General features: G+C 43.0%; 1 protein-coding gene across 3 annotated transcripts in view; it reads left to right on the top strand.

Annotated features, from left to right (window-relative positions):
• Positions 1-262: 262 nt before the first annotated feature.
• The window catches only part of LOC144509306 (cAMP-dependent protein kinase inhibitor alpha-like), a 101877-nt gene continuing 76063 nt past the window's right edge, over positions 263-26076 (top strand). The window contains exon 1 of one of the 3 annotated variants that reach the window (XM_078237949.1): positions 263-433. The gene's annotated coding sequence lies outside the window, so the exon portion shown is untranslated. Of the gene's footprint in view, positions 434-861; positions 993-6077; positions 6198-26076 lie in introns of those variants that run through there. The other 2 variants (XM_078237950.1, XM_078237951.1) reach the window with 2 other exon arrangements.

Genomic DNA, 26076 nt, shown 5'->3' with positions numbered 1-26076 from the left:
GTTAATTCATGGGGGCATTGTTGTGGGGCGAGCCACTAGTTCCAGACAGGAGGGGGAGGCGGCAGATCCACACATCGCAATCGGGCGGAGTAGGGGGTGTTCCTTTTTTTAGGATTGCAGCACGAACAACAGTCGTGACCCATCAGAGATAAACGCCCGCTGGAGTAAAGGATGGGCACTTGCTTCAATTGGAATTAACTTCCTCCACTGTGACCGCACCTCCCCCCCCCCCCCCCGTTTTCGCGATGGTGGCGCTGAAGTCGCTGGTACCCGATACATTGTGTCAGTGGTGAAACTTGCACAGAATGACGCGCTGTGGATGTGTGAATTACAAGGGAATTCCTCCTGCCTTTGACTTGCTTTGAACCCAGTCCCTATCCGGCTCAACAAATATTGTATTTTCCTCTCGCTGTTTCCTTGTCATCACTCGGGGGTAAGCGACGCAATGCTTTATCATAAATATATATGATATATATCTTGGCCACCAAACTTGCATTCAGATTTAGCAAGCTGTTTGTCAAACCTTTTGTGTTTTTTTAAACCCCTCAGACATAAATGAGGACATTATCCCCCCCCCCCCCCCCCCACGATTTACCCCTGTTTCGCCAGTCAGACAGCCGGCTCATTTCAGCCGAATTGGTGTCAGTTTCTTGAATCCAGGACAGCATCTCCTGGCTCGGATTAATTTAGAAGCGAGGGAGCCGAGTCAACGAATTGTAATTATATATATATATCGGTGGGGCCAAGTGCTGCCGAGAGGAGTAATTGCTTTGGAAGAAATTGTAGGCGTGGATATTTTTTAAATGGCTTTGAGGCAGAAGTTAAAAGCGTTCCCCCCCTCCCCCTCTCTTCCAATAAATCTCTGCTACGATACACGAAATCGCTCCAACTAATATTCGAGTTCCCCTCTGTGACTGCGTGGTAATCACATGTACTGTAAATCATGGGATTTAAGTTGCCCCTGAAGGAAGCGGGTGTTGCTGTGTTAAAGGGTAAGTGAAAGGCAGGCGGGGGGGGGGGGGGGGGGGTAGAGTGAGGCAGGGAAAAATAATATTCCGCGACGGTATATATTTTATATTGGCATTAAGGATCTTTCAAGATCTTGGGCGAAGTTGTTAGGTTTTTGATGTATTTTAACTCGTAGTCTTGTAATTGTATCTCAAGCATCGCGTTTAGTTGCTAATTTATTTAGTTGACCATTTTTTTTTAGTCTGGAAATGAACCCACCCCACTGACGCCACTTGGTTTTGTGATTACGGAGTTAATCTCTTGGCTTCGCCAGCGTTCATACTGAGACTGTAAATATTGGTTCATCGACATTTCCAGCTATTTCTCGAAATTCAACATATCATGTGGTTTCTTATATATATGTATTTTAAAAAATATATATATGTATTTGTTCTTGGGATGCGAGTGGCGCTAAAAAAAAGGCCAGCCTTTATTGGGAATTTTCTGGCAGACTTGATTTCCTGGAAGAGCCAGAATCGGGATTTTCCCAGAAATAAAATCAGTTTAAGGAGATGTGGGCCTGCCTTGGCTGATATTCTCCTTCTGCTGGGCAGTGTGGAGCCCTGTAGTGTAGCCTCTTCATGAGCTGACAAGAGCATTATACCCACTGGTGTTGTGTTTACTTTCAGCTGGGGCACTTCACCAATAATTGTATGTGAAGAGCTTCGAAAGTCGATAAACACCAAGTCTTTTTCAAGGGAACAGTTTGCAGGGATGAGTGCGATGATCCAAAAGACGATTTCGTAACAGCAATAATGGAACAACTGATCGTTTCATGTTTCATATGAAGATTTGCATTTCATAGAAAGCCCTTTGTCACCTGAAGACGTCCCAGGAGCTTTTCAGACAATTAAGTACTTTAGAAATGCAGTTCCTGTTATCGGAAACTCGCAGCAAGCCCCTGCAAGAGAAATGCGATAATGACCATATAATCTATTTTAGTCATCTTGTTTAAGAGGATAAGCATTGGCCGGGACATCGGGGATAACTTGCCGGGTTTTTTTTAATATGGTGCCATAGGATCTTTTACACCACCTATTAGAGCAACTGTTGCTTTGATTTAATGTTTCATCTGAAACGCTGCACCTCTGACATTGCAGCACTCCCTCAGTACTGTACTAGGGTGGCAGTCTGGATTTTAAATGTAGTAATCCGATTTATAGTACTGTGCTGTGGTGATGTTGCCTTTGAAACATTCTGATAGCATTTCAGGGATATAAGGAATACATGTAAGGCAAGTTGTTCCCCCGCCTCAATCTTTTTGTAATTCTTAAAGCTGTGAGCTTCACTCCAGCCTCCACAAGACTTCATTTTTAAAAGGTGGGTATTTAGTTAACCCAGCTTTGAATTTGAGGTAAACCTGTTGCACCTCAAACTATTTGATTCCAATGCATTGTGGTTTGAAGCCTATTTGGTGAATAAAGCCCATTGTTGTCTTGTATATGGTCCCATTTATGTGGAGCTCTTTACAAAAACATCTTGCTCAGAGGACAAGAATATTCTCTGAAAAAAAAATTATACACGCAATTTGTTGACAGAAAAAGTGTAAATAAACTCAATACAATTAGTTTTTCCTGCAAACTTCATTGTAGTACTATTGGAAGCTTAACTTCCATCACTCAGATTTAACATGTCCAGGTCGGAGCCGCTATGGAAAGTAAAAGTTACGGTCATTTATATCATCACATTTATTTTTATAAAATATTGGCTTTCACTCATTAGGGGTAGTTAAAGTTGCAAACAGAAAAATGTAGTAGCATGCACGAGACTTGATTCATAATTATAGAATTTACAGTGCAGAAGGAGGCCATTTGGCCCATTGAGCCTGCATGGACCACAATCCCACCCAGGTCGTATCCCTGTAACCTCGTATATTTACCTTCATAATCCCCCTGACACCATGGGCTAATTTAGCATGGCCATTCAACCTAACCCACACATCTTTGGATTGTGGGAGGAAACTGGAGCACCCGGAGGAAACTCATGCAGACAGTGGGAGAACATGCAAACTCCGCACAGTCACCCAGGTTTCTGGTGCTGTAAGGCAGCAGTGCTAATCACTGTGCCACCCCAGTTAGACACTTCCCTCCTTGACATGGGTGTTTGCATAACACTGCTGCCTGCTGTTCCTACTGCGCTCAGACAGACTTACTTTCACATTAAAAATGAGTTCTCGTGTGACTGAGGTGTCCAATGCACAATCTACAGTCTCTGTCAAAGGTGGGACAGACGGTGATTGGTGGAGCAGGTGGATGGAATGCCTGGGTTGCCATATGCTGTTGGCGCTTGGCTTCAGCACATTCTTGGCACTGAACTCGGTGTTCAGCTCCTGTCTGCTGTGATAGAGAAACAGCAGGGTGGTAGTATGGAGAGCAATGTGTGTGGCCTGATGTTTCTGGTTAGGGAGATTACGGGCCTGTGATGACGTTAGCTTTGGTGACACCTTCTCCTTTGCCAATGATCAGGGAATTTCCATTAAAAAGCTAGGGCAAAGTTGATACTCGGATGACTCAGCTGGTGAAACCAGTCCATATCCTCAGCCATATAGAGGAGAAAAATCCTAGTTTTGATTCTTGGTCTGTGTTCAAGTTCATATCAATGATGAGAGTGGTAAAATTGTCCCTGGTGTCCTTAGATTGGAGATTCAGGTAGTCATGATAACCACACCCCTCTCTTCCCCTTTTTGTGGGTCCTTTGACACTGACTGTAAATCGAGGCAGAGTTTACAGCACAGAAAGAGGCCCTCCAGCCCATCATATCTGCACTGGTCATTGAGTACCTATCTACTCTAACCCCACTTTCCAGCACTTGGCCCACAGCCATATATGCTATGGCATTTCAAGAACATGTAAATACTTCTTAAATATTGTGAGGGTTCCTGCCTCTACTACCCCCTTTTAAAGGTAGTGAGTTCCAGATTCCCACCACCCTCTGGGTGAAAAGGTTTTTCCTCAAATCCTCTAAATCTCCTGTCCCTTTAATTTAAATCTATGCCCCCTGATTATTGATTCCTCTGCTAAGGGGAAAATGTCCTCGAGATCCTAAATAACCACTGATGGGTACCACACATCAGTCTGCTATATGACCCACCTGATAACGAGTGTCATTTATCACTGGGGCAGAGTATTGAGTTGCATATATAACGCATTGGCAGTCTGATGAAGCCCCTATTCTAGTTATCACACAAAACATATTAGTACCTCACTAACTTCAGGGAAGGAAATATTGGCTATCAATATTTTTTTTGGCTAGGTGTTCTAATCTCATCACAATTTGAGTGCTTTTGTACTGTATTAAGTAAAACACTATTTATTTCATCCAGCTTGCTCTATTTATAGCTTCACAGCCAGGATCCATTCAGATAATTTTCATCTATTTCCTTTCCAGCTGGTTGGTAGTGAAATTGTGCAGAGGTGGGAGTAGCAGCCTGTCATAAATGACAATGGAAGCAAAAATTGAGCTCCAATCTCTGCAAATATATTCAGTAAACTGGGGAAAAATAAAGAATCATGAACCACAGTTGGGAAGAAGAGTTTCACTGGAAAGTCACTTGAGTGATCTTCAGCCCTAACTGTGATTTTTGCTGAATGTACTTCAGTTGTAACTGTTCTTCCTGGATGTGATCCATTCGTAATTGCATCAACATGATTTGAATTGAATTGGATTTCCGGTGCAAGTGTTATTGCAGAGAACTGGACCATTAGAATGGATCTTCTTGTTAATAGTGTGCTGCAATTAAAGGCACTTTTGTGGCATAAGTGGCTTGAGAGGAAGTGCCACAGCCACTGAGCTTACAAGGAGGTAGTTTCGTGCTACACCTCAGTATTACAAGTGTCACTGGCACTGATCATTATGTGGAGATGCCGGCATTGGACTGGGGTGAACACAGTAAGAGTTTTAACAACACCAGGTTAAAGTCCAACAGGATTATTTGGTAGCAAACACCATTAGCTTTCGGAGCGCTGCTCCTTCGTCAGATGGAATGGAAATCACATTTCCACTCCATCTGACGAAGGAGCAGCGCTCCCAAAGCTCATGGTGTTTGCTACCAAATAATCCTGTTGGACTTTAACCTGGTGTTGTTAAAACTCTTACACTGATCATTATCATTGAGGTTGCCATGTTGATTCAGACTGTGTAGTTTAGTGGAAGTCATGTTCCATTAGGTAACTGGATATGAGCGTCACAAGTATTTATTAATCCCTTTCAACTGATAGTCTGGTGGGGCAAATATACATAGTTTAATAGGGATCTCTCTTTATGATGGGTGACAAAAAGATGACACTGGAATGTCAATAGCTCAGTTCCAGTTCCAGTTCTTTGATAGTAATCATAGAATCCCTACAGTGCAGAAGGAGGCCATTCAGCCCATCAAGTCTGCACCAACAACAATCCCACCCAGGTCCTATCCCCGTAACACCATATATTTACCCTGCTAATCCCCCTGACACTAAGGGACAATTTTGGCATGGCCAATCCACCTAACCTGCACATCTTTGGACTGTGGAAAGAAACCGGAGCACCTGGAGGAAATCCACGCAGACACTGGGAAAACATGCAGACTCCACACAGACAGTCACCCGAGGCTGGAATTGAACCCGGGTCCCTGGTGCTGTGAGGCAGCAGTGCTAGCCACTGTGCCGCCCTAAATTAATCATCCTTACCTGGGAGATGTCAACTTTCTCTCTACGTCTCTTGTGTAAAGTGTACAGACGCTCAAAAAAAAGGGAACATTTGGTTAATATTTCCTAATAAGTCCCCTTAGTGATATGATCCTTTAGAGAGTTCTAGTGTTAATTTGACAGCAAGCACAAAAATACCAAAATTAATCGATTTTGGTTCTGAACAAATAAACTGAGAAATGCTATTTGAATTTGATAATTTTACAAATTCCACCTTATTTGCTTCTTTACCATCCTTTTGCTCCAAATACTTTTTTGATCACCCTGTGTCACTCCTCACAGCAGAAGATGATCAGGTGATTACCTCCCAGACCTCTGCTGTTGCTGCTGTTTTCCCACCCAGGAGGAAAGTCATCATGAATGGGCTAGGTTGCTCAGATCATGGCCAGAAAATTGCTTGGATCCTCTCCAATTCTACTGGCGTTACGTTGTCAGAACCACAGCGAGAAGCCCATCGACCCGCACAGAAGTGATTTCCACCACAGTTACGGCAAAGTAACACTAACAGTGAGTGTAGATCACAGGAAATCCCTGACTGAACTGCTGGGGAGATCACAGAATCCCTACAGTGCATAAGGAGACCATTTGGCCCATTAAGCCTGCACCGACGACAATCCTGTATTTACCCAGGTTCAATTCTTGTACTGGCTGAGGTTATTCATAAAGGCCCTTCTCAGCCTTGCCCCTCGCCTGAGGTGTGGTGATCCTCGGGTTAAATCACCAACAGTCAGCTCTTCCCTGGGATTATGGCTACTTTACCTATTTTATGTGATAAGTGGCACAGTAGTTGATATTGCAATTATCAATTAGTACTGTTCGCAGCTTCCATTTTTCAAACAAGGACATTTCCTGGAATGGTTAAAAATAATTAGTTCATTCTCCGCAAATCTCTGCGAGGAAATTTAATACATGATGCCCATCTGTGGCTTGGTTGGTGGAACTCTTCGCCTCTGAATCACAAGATTCTGGCTTCCAGTCCCACTGCAGGGTTTGAGCACAAACATTAGGGTTGACAATCCAGTGCAGTATTGAGAATTACTACACTGTCGGAGATGCCACCTAGCAGGAGGGAGGTTAAGCGGAGGCCTCATCTGACTGCTTGGGTGGATGCGAAGATAATGGCTGAAACTTTCTGGCCCTTCCTACCGGCAGGATCTTCCAGGCCTGCTGGTGGCGGACCCCCACGGTGCATTCCCTGGTGGACCCCAGCAGCAAAGATCCTGCCGCTAGCCACTGGTGGGCAGTCTCCAGAAATATGCCGCAGGGGAGCTGGAAAATGCTGTATGTTTCAAAGGAGAGCAAGCGAGTTATTTACAGTGCCCTGGCCAATATTTATCCTTCAATCAACGTCACAAGAAGTAAAGGTGGTCTGGTCATTATCACATTCTTTGTGGGAGTTGGTAGTATACAAATTGACTGCCATGCTTCCTACATTTCAGCTCTGACTACACTTCAGAACTACATCATTGGCTGGAAAGTGCTTTGAGGCATATTGTGGTCATGAGAGAGTGCAAATATAAATGCAAGTCTTTTCTTAATCCTGCAATTTCGTTATGTATAACTTCCCACATTACAACAAGTGTCTGTACCCCTCGTATTTAGTTGGCTCTACAGCATTTTGGGATCTCCTCAGGTCATGGAAGACACAAGATAATTGCAAGACCTTCTTTCATTTGATTAAACTAACCAGGCAGATTTAAGAGAATAAAGCCCATTTGTTTTTTTTTACCAATAAAAATAATACAGGATTGATACAAGCAAGAGCTTTGAAACTAGATTAAATTAATCATCTGTGTGCCTGTCCCCTCATCTGTTGGCTTGGAGACGCCGCATGAACAGGACTGACAGCTGAATAGTTTGAAAATAGACAAAGGTCATGAAAAATAAAATAAAACCTTTCGTGAAGAATGTTTTCTTTCAACAACATCTTTGAAAATAGGCTCCCAAGGTATTTAACCCTTCCTTTCCCAATCCAAGTGGTAGTGCATCAATTCCCAAAGCAAATACAGATAAATTCCAACTATAATATTGATTTTAAGTTTTATAACCAATTACCTTGCCATATTGGCATTATGTCACCGTCAAGTACAGCTTTGTGGCAGCTATTTAAAAACTTCAACGGTCTAATTTTATTGACTACAATTGGCAGGGACGTTACTTGGTTCAAAGCCTGCTTATTGTACAGCCTTGGAAACAGCTCTGATGGAAGAAACAGCAGTGATTGGGACTGATTCGGTAGCTCTGTCATAGAGCAGAGACAGACACAACAGGCTGAATAGTTTACCTATGGTCTGATTTGATAGTGACCCTTCACAGAAAATCACAAGGTGCATCAGGATTTGTCCTTTGAAATACAAAAGTTAAAGTTTATTTATTAGTCACAAGTAGGCTTACATTAGCACTGCAATGAAGTTACTGTGAAATTCCCCTAGTCGCCACACTCCGGCGCCTGTTTGGGGTCAATGCACCCAACCAGCACACCTTTCAGACTGTGGGAGGAAACCACAGACTCAGGGAGAACATGCAAACTCCACACACACTGACCCAAGCCAGGAATCAAACTCAGGTCTTGCATATCAATCAATGTGTATTTGAAACATGTCTAATTTCTGGAGGTAAATTTAATTTCTGAAGCTTGCTTCAAGATGTGAATTTTGATAGGGAAGTTTTTACAGTGTCAATATCTTTAAGGATTTGGCAAATCTAACCTGCTTCAAAGATTTAGGGCATATTTTGCTATTGTCAAGATGACCTTGCAATTAACTGACACAATGACAATCTCTGACATGCCTAAAAGTAGTGTGGACAGAGTTCTGGTTTACTGCACAGACTGCTGGCTAGTTAGTATCATGTTGACTATATTAAAATACACCGCAAACTTGAGGCTTGGCCATGTATCACTACATCTAACAGCAGGACACTTGTATAAAGTGTACACCAGTAAAGCATACAAATTGGGAGCAGGAGATGGCTATTTGGCCCCTCGAGCCTGCTCCATTATTTAATAAGATGATGGCTCATCAAGTCACCTCAAATCTGCATCCCACTTACCTCCAATAACCTTGCTTACCAAGAATCTATCCACCGCTGCCTTAACATTCAGAGACTCGCAACCCTCAGAGAAAAAAAAAGCCTTATCTCTTTTAATAAATTTCTTTTTAAACAATGACCCACAGTTCTGGATTCTCCCACAAGAGGAAACATCTCCACATCCACCCTGTCACGACGACTCATGATTTTATGTATCAATTAAGTTGCCTCTTCCTCTTCTATCCAACCTTTGTTAATTAGATAACTCGCCCATAGCAGGGTCAAACTTTTATGTTCCCCATCACCTGCCATTTCCCACCCACTCAACTGGGTTACAAGACAGGGGCATGTAAAATTACATGGGCAGGATTCTCCTGACAGACACAATTTCACAGTAGGGCGGAAAGGAACTTGGATGGGAACCCTGGCCATTCCTCTGAGGCTCTTGAGTGGCTACAGCTAATGTGGTTCTGCTATTCAAGAAGGGTTGTAGCGATAAGCCAGGGGAGAAACTGCAGACCAGTGAGTCTTATGTCAGTGGGAGGGAAACTGCTGGAGAATTCTGAAGGAAAGAATCTATCTCCACTTGGAGAGGCAAGGTTGATCAGGGATAGTCAGCATAGTTTTGTCAGAGCAAGGTCATGCCTAACATTTGATTGAATTTTTTGAGGAGGTGACCAAGTGTGTAGGGTAGTGCAGTTGATGTAGTCTATATGGATTTTAGCAAAGCCTTTGACAAGGTCCCACATGGGAGACTTATAAAAAAAGGCAAATGCACATGGGATACAAGGTAATTTGATAAGGTGGATTCAAAATTGGCTTCTATTTTCTATGTTTCTTTATTTTAAAAATTGGCTTAGTTGTAAGAGAGAGGGTAATAACAGGCTGCTTTAGTGACTGGAAACCAGTGTCTCATGGCAAACCAGTGATCTGTGCTGGGTCCCCTATTATTCATCATTTATAGAAACAACATAGTCATCTGTGTAGGGGTAGGATTAGTAAGTTTGCAGATGAGGTGAGGTTGAGTGTCTTAGGCTACAGGAAGATGTGGGCGGGATGGCCAAGTGGCAGATGGAAGTTAACCCTGAAAAGTGTGAGGTGATACATTTTGGAAAGAGTAACTCGACAAGGAAGTATTCAATGAACGGCAGTTCTGAGGAACTTGGTGTGTTTGTCTGCAGATCTCTAAAGGCAGAAGGGAATGTTAGTGGGCTGGTGAAAACTTGTTTTTGTCAATCGAGGCACAGATTACAAAAGCAAGGAGGTCATGTTGGAGTTGTATAGGACTTTGGTGAGGCCACAGCTGGAATATTGTGTGCTGTTTTGGTCACTATGTGATAGGAAGGATGTGATTGCACTGGAGGGAATGCAGAGGAGATTTGTTACAATGTTGCCTGGGATGGAACATTTAAGCTATGAAGAGAGGTTGGATAGACTTGGGTTGTTTTCATTAGAGCAGAGAAGACTGAGGGGTGACCTGATTGAGGGCATGGACATGGTGGCTAGGGAGCAGCTGTTCCCTTTAGTTGACGGGTCAGTCACGAGGGGACACCAGTTCAAAGTGAGGTTTTGGGGAGATGTGAAGAAAATATTTTTTACCCAGAGGGTGGTGACAGCCTGGAATGCACTGCCTGGCAGGGTGGTAGAGGCGAGTTGTCTGACATCCTTTTTAAAAAGTACCTGGCTGATCACTTGGCACGTCATAACATTCAGGGCTATGGGCCAAGTGCTGGTAAATGGGATTAGGTAGGTAGGTTAGATTTTTCTCGTGTGTCAGAGCAGATTCAATGGGCTGATTCTGTGATTTTTTTCCACAACTATCTTTGATGTGGCACCTTATCAAATGCCTTCTGGAAGTGGAAGTATTGTACATCCAATGGTTCCCCTCAATCCACAGCACATGTTACTTCAAGGAGCTCTGATAAATTGGTTAAGCATGATTTTCCTTTCACTAAACCATGTTGACTCTACCTGATTACCTTGAACGTATTCTGCTATAGCTTCTAATGGTTTCCCTATGACAGATATGAGGCTAACTGGCTTGTAGTTTCCCGCTTTCTGTGTGTCTCCCATTTTGAATAATGGAGTTGCATTTGCGATCTTCCAAGCTAACGAGATTGTCCCCCAATCTAGGGAGCTTCGGAAAATTAAAACCAGTGCATCAAGTATCTCACTTGCTACTTAAATTCTTCATCCTGGACAAGCCCTTCGATGTTGTTTCCTAATGGCCAAGGTTGGCTTATTTCTGAGTGGTGCAAACAGTGGGATTTATTCACATGGGGTTTGATTTGAGAACCTGAGACTCCCTGCAGTGTGCGCTATCAGCACAACACACTCGAGAAAATAAGGAGCTGTCAGCCTACAGTTCCAACAATTTACTCAGTACCACTTACTCCCCTGGTGATTGTAATTTCCTGAGTTCCTCCTTCCCTTCCATTTCCTGATTGACAGCTATTTCTGGGATGTTGTATTCTCTGTAGTGAAGATTGATGCAAAATACCTGTTCAATTCATCTGCCATCTCCTTGTTTTCCATTATCAATTCTTCAGACTCACTTTCTAATGGGACATTGCTCACTTTGTTAACTTGTTTATTTTAAAAATGTGTTTAGAAACTATTACTATCTGTCTCTATATTTCTGGCTAGCTTTCTCTTGTACTCTTAATTTTTCCCTCCTTTATTAGTATTTTGGTCATCCTTTGCTGTCCCTTGTATTCTGTCCAAAACAAACTCTTTTTATTGGCGAGGCAGGAGAGTCAAAAATCTGAATAACCTGGGGTGGCTTTGTAACAGTGTTTATCAGTATTGCTGTCACTAATTATTTTATATGCGCTCAGAATGAAGAGTAGAATATATGAGAAGTAGACTACTGCAACAAACCTGCAGTTAGCCAGCACTTAAAATATAGAAAACCAACCCATGGTGCTTCATGGTGTGAATGGGCGTCAATGCACGCTGACATGCACCCTGTTTTTGCACTACAGTATTTTACTTTGACAGACTGCAATGAAGAATGAATCAATTGGTGGCTGAGAAGCCTAATGACTGGATGTTAAGATATCAAACAATTAAGGGCTGGGTGTAGAGTAGCTTAGATGATGATCTGTAACTTCTGCAGTGTGGGTCATCTCCAGCCCAGGTTGACATCTGGCTGATGGAAATCTTCTCGAGTTCTCTGTTGGGAAGTAGGTCCTAGGCGATTATTTACTGTGCCACAGTACGGTTTGCTCCAGGTAAGGTGAGGAGGTGGGCCTCAAGTCTTTAGCCAGGACAGGGATTGAACTATTGAATCCTGTACTATTGCTTGAATCTGATCCCTAACCATCGAGTCAACTGGGCTATCTGCCCTCCACCCCCAACACCTTTGGGTAGAAAAGTCCAACTGAGTTTGCCCAGACTTGGCCAACAGCACAAACCAATCTTTAATTCAGTACTGAAGTGATAATCGCCTCCAGAAAGGCCATGAGATGTGGGAAATATAAATTGTGTCACGGATACATTAGTGGTTTGAATACATTAGTGGTTTGAAACTGAAGTACATTGAGGAGAGTTGATCGTGCTCCATATCTAACAATGCTGTACTGAAGTGTATTGTGCCTGAAATGGAAAGTGTTACTTTCTTCAAGACTAACATGCTGTACTGAGAGTTTGAAATTCGAGGAAAAAGGACAAGAAGCTTACAAGTAAAACCGTGAGGTTGGGCATCAAAATTGAGGCAGAAATGCCACTTTGGTGCTCCAGAAAGCGAATGATAATTTCACAAAGTGACATTTCTAAAGCTTCTCCAAAATATGCATTTGCAGAATAAATTGAGTGACCTACAGGCCAGCCTTCTGGAATATTCATTTTAATACTCGTGTCGCTGCAGCTTATTAGCTGGCGTTGCAGGGAAACTTAATACCAGCAGTAATGGAAAGGACTGAATTAAGTCTGTATTAAGCACAGCACGAGAGAGTTCCCATTCAGATGAGAGGATTGGTTTTATTTGGCAACAACCTTGCTGCGATAGAGTCTAGCCAATGTAATAACTGACTGCACCTTTAATTTGTGCATTAAATCCTCTCTGGTCTTGGAATAATTGCATTAGTACCCCAGCAACTTTCTCATCGCATTGGCAAAACAACTTGGTTCTCTGCTGTTTTAACTTGGAAGTGCACTCAAAGAAATATTGTAATTGAACTAAAATTGGATTAAGGGCCTTTTAAAAAAAAATATGTCTGTTTTGTTAATATTGGCATTTATCATGGCGTGGGGATGTTGTTTCATGGGATGGTTTCAGTTTTGGTTACAGTATCAAAGATTCCTATGTCAGATGTGGAAATAGGTAGGAAAAGACAATCTAGCCCATCAAGCCTGCCAAGCATTTTGATTAGATATTCTTTACCCACCATAAATATCTCATCTCTGAGGAGCAGCAAAAACCAGATGCAATTGGATTGCAAGGAGGGAAACAAATTTCAATTGAAGTCTGTAGTTGAGGGCTACTCTGACTGTGCTCATATAGCCTGGTCTCATAAAAGGTTGATTTTAAATACATAATCTCTACCCCAACCACTAATTCACCAGTTCTCTTTTGAAGCTGGATATGGGATCAGCACCCACCTTATGTGGCAGTTATCCATTCCATAGGCCCACTGTTCTCTAGAAAAAGCAAGAAAGAGTGTGCTGGAGAGGCAAGTCCATCACTGAGTGCCTTGGCAGCTAAAGACACCGCCACCAATGGTAGAGCAATTAAAATCCGGATGTTCAAGAGGTTAGAATCAGAGGACCATGGATATGAGGAGATTACAGAGATAGGGAGGGGTGAGGCCACAGAAGGAACTGAAAACCAGGATGAGAATCTTTAAATTGAGGCAATGCTTTACTAGGAGCCAATATAGCTCAACGAACATGGGAATAATGTATGAATGGGGCTTGGTGAGAGGCAGCATATAGGAAACAGAGTTTTGGGTGAGTTCAAATTTATAGAGGATAGAAGCTGGGGTGTGGACCAGAAGAACATTGAATTAGCCAAGTCTAGAGGTAATAAAGGCATGGTTTCGTGTGTCAGCAACAAATGAGGTGAGGCAGAGTTGGACGATGGAAGTATGCAGTCTATGTGCAGACACAGATGTGAATGGGAGGCTCCTCTCCGGGTCCAATATGACACTGAGGTTGCAGACAATCTGGTTCCACCTCCAGACTGTTACCAGGGAGCAGGATGGAGTCAGCTCGGGAGTGGAGTTTGTGGTTGGGACCAAAGATGACAGTATGTGTCTCACCAATAATTAGTTGGAAATTTCTGCTTATCGAGTACAAGCAATCTTGTAATTTAGAAATAGTGGAGGGACTGAGAGGATAGTTAGTGATGGTGAAGTGGAGCTCCGCATCATTGATGTGGAGATGGATGTGCTTTCCGATGATGTCATTGACAGGCTGCATGTCGAGGAGACACAGGATAAATCCTTGAGGGACACTGGAGGCAACAGTTGAAAGGGAAGCTACTACAGGTAATTTTCTTGCTTTGACTGCATTTATATAGGGAATGGAATTAGACCACAGTGGAGAGGTGTTGGTGGAGGATGGTGTTGACAAATGTGTGAAAGGCAGCAGACAGGTTGAGAAGTATAAGGAGGGATACTTAACCTTCACAATCACAAAGGATGTCATTTATGACTCTGATAAAGAGTGATTTTGGTACTGTGGCAGGGTCGGAAACCTGGAGGTCCGGAAAGATGAGTCTGGTTTTGAGAAGTGATAACATGTTCAAGAATTTGGGAGAGGAGAGGAGGATTTGGCAACGGAGCCATTTGTTCTCCCAGACAAATTTTTAACACTACTTTCTTCCCTGGACTTCTCCTCAAATAAAAATATCAGCTCCTGTGGGAGTCAGGGATAAGGTCGAGGGAGCAGGAGCTGGGTCTCATTGGCAAGTTGACATCTGAGTGGGCATGTGGGAAGATGGAACCACAAAAAGATGCTGAGGCAGCGGGGGTGGGTATCTTGGAGGAAGGTTGGCCTGGTATGTGAGGGGAAGGGAGGGAAAGAAGTCAGCAGCTGACTCGGTTCCGGTCTCATCTTTCAACTTTTAAAAATATCTAATTACTGAGTTTCAGTGCATCCCCATAGTGAATAGACCCTGCTCTTTAATCCTATCTGAGTCATTAAGGTTTAACAATAAAGTAAGATGCAGAGTAAAGGTCTCTTTGTTCTGCCCTATAGTGACTTCAGCTTAAAATCTAAAAAGATGTGCATACTCCATCAATTTTTCCATTTACCCCATCCTGTGAGCTGTCTGAATGTCAATTTAGTGTCAGTCAGTTCACACATTATGTCTTAGGTTCCATGATACTGCAGTGAAAGGATTAAATAAAGTGTTACATATGAGGTTTATTAAGAAAATTAAGCCACATAGCGTAGAATAGAATGTAGCTTCATGGATGATAGAATGACAGAGCAGGGTTAAATTGGGTAGTTTTTGCATAGAGCTGGAACACACAGGCATGATGGGTCGAATGACTACCTCCTGTGCTCTTAAGATTGATTTGCAATCATAACAACTGAAAATGAAGTGGCTTACGGAGAATTCTATCATTAGCTCACAGGAGCTCAAACTAATCTAGTGTTGAGAGTAGGTGGGAACTTGCAAGCCTCAACTGTTACAAGCCAACAGAATTAGCAGCAAGGCCTGGCAATGTTTCCGGCATTAATGCCTGTTAAGAGTAGCTTGTAATGTTAGGTGTGGCTTCTGGCTAACATTAGGGACGGAAGTATTGGTGGAATTGCTATATACCAGGCCCTGTGATTACTGAAAAGATTTTTAATGCATTTGCTAAGTGGATATTGATGGCCTGATGAAGTGACTTGTGTTGCTTGGTATTAAACTGGTTGCAAACGTAGATATATCTTAACAAGACTGGTGATGGAGTAGTGTTGTGCATTACTGGTAAAATATATTTTAAGAATCACAAGGCCATGTAAGCAAAAAATCCCTAGCTTCCCCTGTGGTTTAGCTGGCAAATGCACTCAGACACACCAGTAAAAAAAGTCCCATCCTCACTGCTGAGTTTGTTGGTCTGTCAGGGCAGCATGGAAGGCTGCAATGTGGCCATTGGATTAGGGAGAGAAAAGGTCACGAGGATGGACTCTTGATCCTGACTGATATCCTGTGATACCTGTTGGAAAGAGTTTTTTAAAAAAGTTTGTTTATTAGTTACAAGTAAGGCTTATATTAGCACTGCAATGAAGTTACTGTGAAATTCCCCTGGTCGCCACATACTTGCGTCAATGTCCCTAACCAGCATGTCTTTCAGACTGTGGAAGGAAACCCATGCAGACACGGGGAGAACGTGCAAATTCCACACGGGCAGTGACCCAGGCTGGAAATCGAACCTGGGTCCCTGGCGCTGTGAGGCAGCAGTGCTAACCACTGTGCCAAGGTGCCGTCCATGTGTGTATGTAGATCTGGGAAAAGGATACCATTTATACTTCCCCTCCCCAACATTTATACCCTATGGTCATGCACAAGGAATGGTCACTGGGCAGAAATGCTGCAGGTGAACTGTGCCTGTGGAACTGTACCACAGGATGCTGTCAGCAGCTTCAGAAGAAAATTGGGGGAGGATTGGGAAATTTTCATTGAGTTTTTTTTTACATTGAACCTGTTCTCCTTTGCAAGTTACAACAGGTCTACTGATTTCTGACTGGCTGTGAGTGGTGCTGACAAAGCTGACATGTCTCAGCTGTTTCAGGACTGAATCCATTTGCGCACTGCAAGTACCGCAGCTTAGTACTAGATTACTAACTAATGCATTCCTTGACCTAACCAGTTATGTAACTGCCTAATAGGGTTTTTTGCTTCCTTCCTCTATTTCTAACAGCCCAAGATAACTTGGAACTGCCCTTTTGTTGGTCTCATTAGCTCACAATCTGTTTCTCTGAGCCAGGGAATTTTTGTTGAGTTTACAGTGGGACTGTGCCAACTGAACATTTCTGTTATCAATTACTCCATTAAATATTAAAAAATGAAAATATGCTACGGTTTCCATGTGGAATATGCCTACAGCGACTAATTCTGTAATAATTTGCTGTTGGACTTGCTTTGCTCTGTTAGATGTTAAGGGTGGTACACACCTTCGGTTGTGTGCTCAACCTGTGTTTGAGTCAGTGCCAATGAAAATGGTACAACCATCTGCTGTTCCATTTATATTGTGAAACTGTTGTGAAGTGTCAATACTTTCATTGAATTTGGAAGCTTGTCTCTTGTCCCCTTTTTTTTGTGAAGGAACTTAAAAGTCAGATACTGGGTGCTGGAATTTTACCGGCACACCCACCTGAGGCTCGTAAAATCGTGGCCGAGGCCAACAGAGGATGCTGTTCTGTGAGCCTTGCCCGCCCCGAAATTAGGGCGGGCGTGCTGGTAAAATCAAGGCCTAAATCTCCTTCGAAAGGAGAGAAGAGATGACAATTACATTGTTCAGATTTGAAATGGTCGCCTATAGCCTGATTGTTAACAAGGGAATGCAAGTCAAAATGGCTGAATTTATTACTCGTGCTGCTTTTATGTTGACAAAAGCAGGCTTTGGGATTCTTTGTTTTAAGTTGGAATACTGGGAGAATGACGCTGAAATGGAGATTTGCAAACTCTGTCTATCTCTTTCACTTACCTATCTTCTTGGCACAGTGCCTCACAGGGTTCAATTCCGGCCTTGGGTGACTGTGTGGAGTTTGCACGTTCTCCCCATGTCTGCATGGGTTTCCTTGGAGAGCTCCAGTTTCCTCCCACATTCCAAAGATGTGCAGGTTCACAGAATCCCTACAGTGCAGAAGGAGGCCATTCAGCCCATCGAGCCCGCAACGACGACAATCCCACCCATGCCCTATCCCCGGAGCCCCATGCATTTACCCTGCTAATCTCCTTGGCACGAAGGGGCACTCACTGGAGGTGAGTGGGTGCCTTTGCTGCCTGCTCAGAAGAACAGGTTAAAATCAGGATAGGTACAAAACAGTGAGGAAAGGTTGGATAAATTGTCTACCTACATTTTAACCACCCACCTATCCTATGGCTGCTTGGGGGGGGGGGGCGGGGTTTGGGAGGAAGAGAGTTAATAATCTACCATTCAGAGGCTAATGAAAGCACCGAATGAGGCAAGTGCGTGATTGGAAGCTTTTATAGTGGGAAACTTTCATTGAGTTGCCCCCTCTAGGCATATGCAGAATGGCAATGCCCAAATAAGGAGTGTAATGTAGATAGCAGATTTAATATACATGCCTTCAGTGTTGTGTTCAGATTGTGGTACAGGATAGTTACAAAAGCTTGATCACTGTTCACTTGATTGTACATTTTGTATGAACTAATATGGTGCAGTGGTAACTTCATTAGACTAGTAATCCAAAGGCCAAGACAAATGCTATGGGCACACTGGTTCAAATCCCACCACGGCAGCTAATGGAACTTCAATTCAATTAATTAATATAGAATTAGAACCCAGTTTTATGGTGACTTAAAACCATTGGTCATTTGACGTTTAAAAACCTATCTCGTTTTCTAATGTTATTTAGGGTAAGTGTTCTGCTGTCTTTAGCTGGTCTGGCCTACATGTGACTCCAGACCCACAGCAATGGAGTTGACTCTTAACTGTTGACTGAAATGGCCCAACAAATGATTCAGTTGTCCTAAGATGAAAAGGTTGTTGTAAAATACGAAAGAACTGAAACCAGATGGATCACCTGGCATTGACCCCAGGCACCGAAAATAACAATGGCACACCCAGCCATTGACCCTTAAGCCCTCCTTATTAACATTTGGGGACTTGTGCCAAAATTAGGAGAGCTGTCCCTCAAACAGGTCAAGCAGCAGCCTGATATAGTGATACTCATGGAAGCATACCTTACAGACAGTGCCCCAGACACCACTGTCGCCATCCCTGGGAATGTCCTGTCCCACCGACAGGACAGACCCACTAGAGGTGGCGACACAGCGCTATACAGTTGGGAGGGGATTGCCTGGGATTTCTCAGCATTGATTCTGGATCCCATGAAGTCTCTTGGCATCAAGTCAATCAGTTTTCAAGGAAACTTCCTGGCTACCAGCACCTGTCACCCCTCTCAGCTGATGAATCAGTACTCCTCCATGTTGAACATCAATTGGAAGAAGCACTGAGGCTGGCAAGGGCATAGCATTTACTCTGGGTGGGGGACTTCAATGTCCGTCACCACGAGTTGCTTGGTTGTACCACTACTGACTGAACTGGCTGAGTTCTAGGAGAGAGCTGCTGCTAGGCAAGGTCTTCGGCAGGTATTGAGAGAAAAACCTATTTGACCTTGTCCTCACCAATTTACTTGTCACAAATGCATGTGTCCAGGGCAGTATTTGTAGGAGTGACCACTGCACAGTCCTTATGGAGATTGAGGATACCTACCATTGTGCTGAGTGGCACGGCCTCCCTACAAATTTGGATAGATTTCAAAAAGATCTAGCAACTCAAAACTGGGCATCCAGCAGGTGCTGTGTGCCATCAGCAGCAGAACAGAATCCAACCACATGGCCCAACATATTTTCCACTCTATCCGGTCCAATGAAGCATGCCGAGGGCATGCTAGAGGCAGCACCAGGCAAACCTGAAAATGAGGTGTCAACCTGGTGAAGTTATAAAGGAGGACTGCTTACATGCCAAACAGTGGGAGCATTTGCAATCATCTTCAGCAAGAAATGCTAAGTTGATGATCCATCTTTGCCACGTCTTGAGGTCCCCGGGATAAATAGCACCAGTTTTCAGCCAATTTGATTCACACCACGTGATACCAAGAAACAGCTGAAGGTGCAGATACTGCAAAAACTGTGCACCCTGGCAACACTCCATTATTAAAGACTTGTGCTCAGAACTAGTTGCAGACTGGGAGCAACCTGCAAATGCGCAGTCCTGCTGTATGTGCTCTGCCTAGAAGAGGCTGTGTGCCTGTTCTGAGAGGGGCAAAGGAAAACTGAAACCCAGGTCAGATGACTGGGCATGGCCCATCATTGCCACCTAGTGTCCCATGCAGGAGACAGAGATCCAAGAGAGAGAGGGGACTGACTGGGAGTGGTTCTCAAATAAAACTCCCAGAGGGGCCAGGTCAAAGAAAATGCCCCAGTTCAATAAAGAGAGGAGCTGAACTGGACCAACCATATAAATACGGTGGCTACAAGTGCAGGTCTGAATGTTGACTGATGGCCAATGATTCTTCAAAGCTTGACCACCTATCTATAAAGCACTGTCTGCGTGGAGTTTGCACATTCTCCTCGTGTCTGCGTGGGTTTCCTCCGGGTGCTCCGGTTTCCTCCCACAGTCCAAAGATGTGCGGGTTAGGTTGATTGGCCAGGTTAAAGAAAATTGCCCCTTAGAGTCCTGGGATGCGTAGGTTAGAGGGATTAGCGGGTAAAATATGTGGGGGTAGGGCCTGGGTGGGATTGTGGTCGGTGCAGACTCGATGGGCCGAATGGCCTCCTTCTGCACTGTAGGGTTTCTATGATTTCACAAGTCAGGAGTGTGAGTGAATACTCTCCACTTGCCTGGGCAGCTCCAACAACACTGTCAGCACTATCCAGGTTAAAGCAGCCTGCTTGATTGGCATCCCATCCACCATCTTAAACATTCACATGACCATCAACGCGTGGGTGGCAGCTTGTATGCCGTCTACAAGGTGCACTGCATTAACTTGGCACTTTCTAAACCTGTGATCCTCTACCACCTAGAAGGACAAGAGCAGCAGATGCATGGGAACATCACCAACTGCAAGTTCCCCTCCCAGCCACTCCTTTAATATATTTCCAATCCTTTGCTGTAACTGGATCACAATCCTGGAAATCCCCTCCTAAAGACACTACCTGCACCAGATGCACTATTGCTTTCATTCTATTTCTTTTACTAGGTTTGAGGTATGTGATATGTTGCATTAACTGTAGATGTTAAGTCTAGTACATTTAGAGTTTAGATCATCGGTGGCGCAAATTCACAAGAGCATGGAGAGAGTTATGTCTTGTGCTGGCCTTGTTTGTACATAATTAGTATAATGTTCAGTAAAAGATTTACCAACAACCTTGCCTCTAACAGTATCAGTAAGTCCAGATCATGAACCACCTAAGAGCCACGACAATGATAACATGACATTGCTTCTGAAGTAGAAAAATTCAATGATTTTTTTTTTCCCGTTATTCCTTTTGGTACATTTCATGTACAATACTCACGCAACATGTGGATGCTAAAATTGCCCATGATTTGGTAAATTATGACTTGTGCTCCATTTTTTAAAAAAATTACATAATTTGATTGGATTTTCTCTTTTTGTGCCTGCCAACCTTATGTATGTTAGTCTCATTGGCATTGAAGGAATTGATTAGAAAGATGCGTTGTTTGCACATGGAAGCTATTTTTCGGTTGAGTGAGTCAGCAAGACAAACAACACGGAATTCATGACAATCAGCCTGTTTAATCCTTTGCTTTTATTAACCATAACTCCACATTTGACAGTATCCTGACCATCCGTTAAGTGTTCCTGTCCCTGCTCCTTGCGTTTCTAGCAACTTGTTTGAATAGATTGCATATCCATTTTTTAAATTTGAGATTCACTGCACTGCTCCAATTTATTTTTCTCCTCAAACCTTTTACCCTCGCTTCCCTTCTCATAGTCTGCAGACTTTTAAAAGCCCATTTGGTATTACCTAATTTTTCACTTCCCATGTAACTTTGTTCCTACACCAGAACCACCATGCCTACATTTCCAGCTGCTTCTTTTGGTTGTGAAGGACTTGGAGTTGGACCATCATCAAAGAACCTAAGAGCATAAGAAATAGGAGTAGGCCATCTAGCCCCTCAAGCCTGCTCCACCATTCAAAGGCACTTTCTAAGTGCAAGTCTGTTCATCACTTGTGTTCGAATGTGTGATGACACTGCGCCTTTATTTGTCATATTTCTTGTGAAGGATTTTTGTTTAGAAGTCAGTTCTATTGACCTGGTCCTGCTTTGTCTACACAGGCAACCCACGTGCTGAACCTGCAGAAGCATAATTGATCCTAATTGGTGGAGTGTTTGTTTTAATCTGGGATAATGCAGTTTGGTTATGTGTTTTTCCCCTGGGGTTTTTGGAGTAGGGTTTGATTAGATAGACAGAAAAATCGTGTGACTAGGTGAAGCTAGGCTTACAGAAAGAAACCAGCACCCAGTCGCTATTTGAATCTTTAGAGTGCAGTTGCTGTCTGCGTCTCGTGCTCTCGCTCTATCAATTTGGAGTCTGGGACCTGCCAGAAAATAGTTCTCTTTCCGCTGTCTGAAGAAAGATCTTTCTCTGGAGAATGATGTCTTGAAGTCAAAAGACTGGTGTCTCTTCTTCTCTGTCTAGAGGTGTTAACAGGCTAGAAGATGAGCATCCCATATAAGCCTTTGTTTTTGCTAACTGATTCTGAAGAGGGGTTTACATCTGTGGGAACATTGCTTAAAATGGAACAATAGAGATAGCAAGCAGATGAGAATAATACCGTGTCATGTTTAAGTATTTCAATTGGGAAAAGTTATGCGAATCCTTTTTGACTTTTTTCCAATTCTTATTCACTCCAAATTGAATCCAATTCATGGTCCCCACAAGGGAGACAAACAAGATCCAAGCTGACAGGATAAGGTATTGCACACCGTCTTGGGTTTGATCTGACCCTTCATCTTCTTTTTGTCATATCTTAACTCTGTTGTTTAAATTTGTTTTTGTTCTAATAAAAGCTTCCGAGTGGGTCAGTAGAATCACACCTGGAGTGAAATACCTTGTGCTCATACTTAATGCCAAAAAAAAGTAGCTGGGGCCAAGGCTAACTTCACAATATACCTTTGAGATTCTGATCTGGCCCCTAATAATTGTTATATTGTTCATAGAGTTAGGAACTGCAAATGTAAACCCAGGGTACCACATTTACTGCTGCACTGTAGTTACAGATGTATCAGTCCACCAGCCGTATGGAAAACTGTGAAATATATTCGGTTATGCACTAATCATTGCGTGTAGAAGTGTAATTCTTGTTTTGACCTCAGTGCTGTCCTTCAATATGGGTCTTGTCTGTCTATTGCTTCCAAATTTTTTTTTAAAGTTTACCCTTCTTGTACTTTGGTTAGCAAAAACCTCCCAAGGTATTGTGCACTATTCTTTGTAAAAATGCAACTGACAAGGGTGTGTCTCCCACTACTGGGTCAGCATGGACAATTACAGAGATAATTTTTTTTTTAAGAATGTAGGCTGAGAATGAGACTCCAGTCTGCCTAGTTTGTCTTGTCATACAGTTTATCTCCAGGGCCTGATCTATGTTTTAGCACAATGTTTTCTCTGATTGTGATCGACAGCCTTCCGTACCTCCGCAGCTGGACGTTGCCTTTGCCTGAAACCTCCACACCCGCGGCCCACTTTGTGTGTTAGTCTTACTTGCCAACCCATGGGTAACAAGGTTACATGTGACACTTTGACATAATGTTCTTGCCACTTAGCAAGAGTAAACTTCATGTCAATCAGCAGCGTATGGACCACCCTCAATGGGCTTCATTCAAAAACTGGCACAGTCCCAAGAAAATTGTCAACGGTTATCATGCAAAAAAATGCTGCTTTTATGCAACTTGATCAACAGGAATTCTCAGCATTGCAGACGTATAGCCTGAGAAATAAGAGCGGAAGTATATAAGGAGCAGTTTGCGATGTTTATGAAAGCCTAAAACAGCAAAGGTACAAGGATTTATTTTCTGGCGGGATTTTGATCTAGGAGCATCAACCCTGAAAATACTTAATTTATTTTTAACATTGCCTCTGGGTCCATGCTCCGATTGTCCTTGATTTTTCTGTTTTGTTATTTTAGCTGCATTTTCTTTTGGAACTCTGTCCTTTTGGTGCCAAAAATAACATGCTGGAAGGATTGCATTTGTTTTCAACAGGAAGCTACAGACATTATTAATGATTTTACAAGATCCAGTTCCCATTGTTGGGAATTTAACTTCCGATAAGCCTCTCAAATCTGTTCATTTTTATTTTCTGTGCCTACAATAGTCCAATCAGAAGCTGAATGTCCCGAATGAAAGCTGAGACAAGATTAAGCCCTCCTGATGGCACCAATAGATGTACAAGTCTGTGTAAATGTGGCAGAGCTGAGTGAATGTCGGCTTATTTGTGTGGCTGTGACCTCCATCTCCCCAGAGTACCATCACTGCTACAGTAACTGTCTGCTTGTCGTCAGCCTGATATTGTCAAATTAGGTTGATGCTGCCACATATCTCTCGTACTGCCCTCAAGGAAAGATGACTGTAGTTAGCTGATAGTTTGACATTGCACAGGTCATTCCACAATCACAACTTAATTACTAGGTTTTTATTGTAAAACAATCCTCCACAAACAGCAAAAAATTCCACCTGTAGCCAGCCATTGCCACTAAAGCCTCTGGGTCCGCACACTTCCATTGGATGTTGCAGAGAAATTTGAACCATGCAAGTTAGCATGATTTCCCTTCCTCCCAACCTTTCAGCAACAATGTGGATCCATAACCCCCTTAAGTTTAAAGTTTTATTTATTAGTGTCACAAGTAGGCTTATATTAACACTGCATTGAAGTTCACTGCACTGTGAAAATCCCCCCGAGTTGCCACATTCCGGCACCTGTTCAGGTACACTGAGGGAGAATTTAGCATGGCCAATCCACCTAATTCAGACTGTGGGAGGAAACTGGAGCACCTGGAGGAAACCCGCACAGACACGGAGAACGTGCAGATTCCACGCAGTGACCCAAGCTGGGAATCAAACCGAAGTCCTTGGCACTGTGAGATAGCAGTACTAACAACTGTGTCATCACACCATACCCCTAACCGACAGTCACCAATTGGAAACCAGAGGTTCAATTTACTACTTCCGCTCTTCTCTCCCCATGCACCATCCTCCTCAAAGTATCCAACTGGACAGGTCCTCCTCCATAGGCCATCAGTCAACATTTGTTTTGAAAGATATTTTATGTTTATGAAACTATTATTTGCTCCTTTTGACTCCCTTTCCTCTCTGGCACTAAGACCAGTTTGCGTTCCTCCTAATGCCTGGGTTGGGATTCACTAACACCAGGGTTCTTCTCGTCTGTGTGCTGCAGTTACTGACTGGATAAACACTTTGAAGGACTCTGTGTAGTTTGCTATGAGATGGGAGGTGCTTGGTTTTCTGACAGCCATCTATGATGAATTCCAAATAAGTGAGTGTAATAAGCAAGACAAGCAAAATAACAACAGATTTTGGACTAAACTAAAAACAGGAAATATTCAACAGGCCTGGCAGCAACTGTGGGGAGAGAAACGGAGTTGACATTTTGTTGATGAACTGGTGAAAGGCCATCATTCTGACACAACTCTCTCTTCCCAACAAGTAGTTGAAATTCAAAATAGAACTCATGTCGAGCATTTTGGGTTCTTGAGGAAGGATGTATCTCTGAACTGTTATGAAAGATGTGCTGGTTAAGTGCATTGGCCATGCTAAATTCTCCCTCCGTGTACCCGAACAGGTGCCGGAGTTTGGCGACAAGGGGATTTTTCACAGTAACTTCATTGCATTGTGAATATAAGCCTACTTGTGACACCAATGAACTTGAACCTTAAGTCTTGTCTTTTCTCGAAGATGTCCGTTGACCTGCTGTCCACTTTCATTGCATTCTATTATCTGAGTCCGTGAACTGAAAAGGACGGTGGAGAGGCGAATGGGGAATGAAGACATAAAAATTGCTTATTCTGTAATGTTCAGAAATCTGTTTCTTGCCCTCTGTCGTAAATAAATTTTAAAAGTTTAAGTTTAAACTTGTGATTAAATGCAGGGTATATTAGATGTATATCTTCCAAACAACTCCCAGAATGAGTGTACTGGCATTTACCATGGTGCCACTTTGCTCTGTCCTACTAACGAGTAGGAATAAATGTCAGCATTCAGTAAATTGGATTTTTTTGCAGCTGTATTTTCTAGATCGCCATCTCTGGATTTCTCCTTTTTGGTTCCTGACTTACTTTAGGTTTGAGAACAGAAAAACCTTGTAAGCCAATCCAAGTTCAAGTTTCCTTCTTCCCTGATACTTTTCTCAAGTCTCTGTGCATATATATGTCTATATGTATCTTCCCACAGGTGCCTGTATTGTAGGGTTGTCAACTGTATTTCGTCATATTCCTGGAGGTGTCAACACATGACCACCTGCCTCCAACTGTCCCACCCCCACTCTCTTGCCATTGATTGCCAACTTGTCCATTCTCAGGACAATGCCAGGAAATCGAATAGGATGATTCTTAACTGTCAATCGTTCACCCTTGTTCTCCATGTCCATTAGTGAAAAACATTCTTTGCAACAGCAGTGTTCCAGA

This window comes from Mustelus asterias, chromosome 21, assembly GCF_964213995.1.
Source record: "Mustelus asterias chromosome 21, sMusAst1.hap1.1, whole genome shotgun sequence".
In the NCBI taxonomy this organism is placed as follows: domain Eukaryota; kingdom Metazoa; phylum Chordata; class Chondrichthyes; order Carcharhiniformes; family Triakidae; genus Mustelus; species Mustelus asterias.
This window is presented reverse-complemented; position numbering and strand designations above follow the sequence as displayed.